Source organism: Toxotes jaculatrix, chromosome 24 (assembly GCF_017976425.1).
Source record: "Toxotes jaculatrix isolate fToxJac2 chromosome 24, fToxJac2.pri, whole genome shotgun sequence".
Lineage (NCBI taxonomy): Eukaryota > Metazoa > Chordata > Actinopteri > Toxotidae > Toxotes > Toxotes jaculatrix.
In genome coordinates this window covers 7,908,154-7,912,502 of record NC_054417.1, presented here as the reverse complement: position 1 = coordinate 7,912,502, position 4,349 = coordinate 7,908,154, and positions in this window count along the sequence as shown.

The following is a 4,349-nucleotide window of genomic DNA, read 5'->3' as shown; positions in this document are numbered from 1 at the left end:
TTGTGCTTCAGAATGAAAAGTCTGGTTGGCAGGTGATTTTTTTTGGTTTACCAATCATCGCACCTCGCAAAGTTGGTTACCTGCTGTTATTAGAAGGAAAAATCCACCCTCAGGCAGTTTGTACAACTCACAGTGGACGTCATACAAAACTACCATTAGTAGGTTGATAGAAAAATAATCTGCAGCTACTCTCATAATCATAAAAAAATTGTCAATTTAAAAAAACATAAGAAAATTGCTCTACTTACTCTGGTTCCAGTTTCTTCCAGATGACATTTGAAGGGGTGGACACTATCTCATTTAGACCTCTGGGAGCTAGTTCGCTTTGGGTGGAATTATTTTAAATGAGGACACACTGCTACACGTTTTATCTCCTTTCCACCTCACACCGCTGTCCCTGTCCCTGTAAGTCCCTGTAAGTCCCTGTCCCTGCAAGTCTTTGTCTGAAGTCTGAAGTCCCTGTCACAGGTGCATGTGATTAGCTGCTGATTGGAAACCCGGTTTTACATGGCAAGAAACTGACTTTCTATAGGAGAAGCTATAGCTGTGGAAATCAGGTTTCTCTACTCTCATACTCTGGTTCCTGAGACCGGGTTTGTTTACATGGCGTTTAAGAAAACTGTTACCCAAAAACTACAAAAAAACAACAACATGCAAACATGAAATCACTACTAAGAGTGGATTTTTCCTTCACCTACAACCAAGAATCACAGGCTGCATTGAGGAATTTGGTTGTTGTGATTATGTTCTAGTGCTTGTTTGTACAGTGTTTTTTTTTTTGGTTGTTTTTTTTTCCATGACTGTCGTCATTTTTGCCACAACTATAGCTTTAGGTAGAGTAACCAACCTCAGAGGCAGAGTTTAGATTATTAAAAAGAACACTAACTCGGTTTTCAAGAGCAGTGAAAGCATTTCTCGCATTTAGGGGCCTTGTGTTTTTTTTTTTTTTCTTTTGTTTGTTGGTTTTGCTTATTGATGTAAATTATTTATGTACAGTACTCCATATTTATTTTAAGCTTTACAAATATGCTAGATGGCAATAATACTACCAAGAGTTGAGAACTCAAGCCTTATATGTGTATATGTATGTTTTTTTGTTTTGTTTGTTTTTTTTTTAACAAGTGGATAGTTCATGTATTCATAGTCCATTACAAATGTTCCCTTTTATTTAAGAAGTGAGCATTACAGATAACACTTTTTTTTTTTTTTTACAGTTTATGCCTTTCGGAGCTACTTGTTTTTGTTACAGATTGTGTCATGGATTTGTTAGTTAAAGAAAAAGACCATGCTATTTATGAATATGCACCGTCTGAGAAGTCGGGCGGCGTTTGTGTTGGTAATAAATGCAGTTTGAACACTACAAACTACCACGAAACTCTCAAGCCGAACCGCAGCACCATCGCTTGATCAGTCTAAAAAAATCAACTGTGATGCACAGTATAGGGAACTCTGGATTAACTCATGTGAAACACACACACTTCTACTTTTATCTTTGTGAGGACATTCATTGACATAATTCGTTCCCTAACCTTAACCATCTGAACTGAAGGTCCTCACTCCATAAGGTCTGTGCTGCAGTTGGTCCTCACAAAGATAGATCTACAAGTACACACACACACACACGTGCACAGGTGCTCCAGATCAAAATCAGCAGCAGCAGCCTTCAATCACTACAGTTATCAAGTGCAATATACCAAAAGATCAACCGTTTAGAAACACTGCATCTCTGATTGTTTGAAACCTGTTCTTTTGTACACACCTTCAACAACTTGACTGTAATTTGTTGCCTGTTTTCAAAATGTCAGCGTCTCCTCTGATGTGTAATCTGTTACTTTTCCTAACAACATTCATCGCTTTCAGATGTCCTAACGTGAAGAGCCATGAAGTAGTAATTTATTTGTAGCTTGACTTTTTTCTTTTTCTTTGCCTCAACTGTTAAAACACAACAGCTGCAGATTTCATTTTAATTTGTACTGAGTTAATCCACCGTTATCAAAATATGTGATGCACACACCAAACCTCCAAAATCAAGCTCTGCTAAGATGTCATTACTTTAACTTTCCAGTCGAAAATCAAGGAACTGATGTTCCTCATGTGCAAACAACACTGATAACCTTAAAACCAAATAGTACACTACTTTATACAGAGATTCTTCCCTTTGTCTCACTCAGTGAAACATGAAAACACTACTGTTAAAACATATCCACAACTTCTGGATGTGCACACAAGTTTTATGATCCCAGACAAAGTTTTCCTCTGATTTGTGGCCCATTAATTTCCGTAGTTTTATAATGTACCCACTGAGAAAGTCAAAGTGTGGATTACAGCTAAGTAAACAGTTTCATCAGCTCTGACTTTATTCATGTGTACACACTTTTTTTTGTACTGTATTTTCTGATGAGATCTCACTAATTTCCAAACATTTCTGACCTTATTTGTCATGTGCTCACTGAAAAACTCAAGGACATTTTGAAAAAAAGCTCAGTTTCTGTCTGGAATTTGTAGCAACAAAGTCTAGTAACATCAAAAAAATATCAGTATTAATTGATAAATATCAGACATTGGTGTCAGCTCAACCAAATGTGGTTTTTTCACGATGCAAATCTGAAGATTTTGAAGTGAAAATCAGCGCCGGTTTGAGAATGTCCCGTTAAAAATCCGGCTGACATCCACCCTTTTTTAAAATGTCCCAGTTTTTTTCTGCCTGCACACTTTTGAGAACCTCAGAGTTGAGTTTTCTTTTTTACTGTAATCTGTGGCAAGGAAATCCTCCGGCCTGTTTCAAAATGTGACGTTCGGTGTGGAGAACACGTGAGCTCTTTCGGTAAAGTTCATTCTGCCTCTCTTCCCCCAGTTTTTTGTGCAATGACATGCAGGAACCCGGTCTCGTGTTGGGAACCCATGTGTTATGGATCTGTTCTATCAGTTTCACGTTATTTGTGGTCAAGAGTTCAAAGCATTTTTTTTATTTTTGTGTTTGAGATGGTCTGTGCAGTCTATTTTTCCTCCTCCTGCCTGTGATTGTGTGTGTGTTGAGACGTGAGTGTGATTTTTATTTTTATTTTTTCCTGCTGGTGAACTTTTGTTTCCTGCTCTTTGAATCTCATTTCCCTCTCCCTCTTCCACCCTTTCCTTGTCAGTATTTTATTTTTTCAACTTGTAATTAAGTATATATTTTCTCACTAATATATACTTTACAAAAAAATAGACTTGCGTGAAGTATGATGTGCACTTGATTGCTCTTGTTTATTTTTCTTTTTGCATTAATGTGGGCTAGGGATAGTTTGTCAGAGTCCATTATTTTGAGATTGTTTGGACTTTTTTTAATGGTTTGATGTAAGCAGCATTTTTTGTAAATATTGTGAAACATTACAGGTCATGCAGTGATGTAACATTTTGAACAATGTTGCACAGATGTTTAAGATATTAAAAACATGGTCACTCTTACTTGAATAATCCGGCGTGTAACGTGTTTTTATGTTTCTTGTTTCCTGATTGTTTCTTCACTCTTCCCAGGTTTTTTTTAATTTTTTTATTCTAAGTTCAAAAAGCTGATTCGTTGAATTAAACATGTGATTCATCATGACCTGAGCCAAGTGTAGAGTGGATCATTTTAAAACCAGGATTTCTTGTTGCATACTGCCCTCTTGTGGGCTAATAGGAGAGCAACAGGGATTATGGAGGATACAGGTTGGACTAAGATAATGGTTGGAAATGTGAAATAAAAACACATCAGCAAATAAAAAAATAAAGAATTACTGGATAGTGAACTGTACAGTTTGATCCTGTGCTCATTGATCAAAATATACAAAATACTGAATATTCAGTCTATAAAAGTGTGTTTTTGTCACCCAGCTGTTTTCACCTAAAGCAAAATTACATCTAGTTTTCAGAAAACTATTGCATCATGTCATCATCATCAGCCCAGTCTACAATGCACCGAAGTTCTACGGCACCTCCCACAGGTGGTGAGCCCATGGGCGGTGGTGCTGTCCGGAGGGGGACTCAATCCCACGACCTCGAGAGATTGAGTCTCGTGCTCTACCAACTGAGCTAACCAAGCGCCACTATAAACTCACTTTTAATTTTAAGGACCTGTTTCCATCCATGGGAAAAACCCCATTGGCTGATGATGATCATGTGACCTGACTTGAACCTTCTGAGCAGCTGCTTAGTTAAGAAACAACTTTGAGCCTCAAAACGAAACATGGCAGGGCACTTCATGGATAACATGTCGATGCAAACTGAGGACTGCCTTTGCATTTGTTAGTCCAGTCGGAAATAAAACGATTAAAATATTACCAACATGCGATACGGTTAAACTGCACAGCCTGTGGGACACAGCTCAG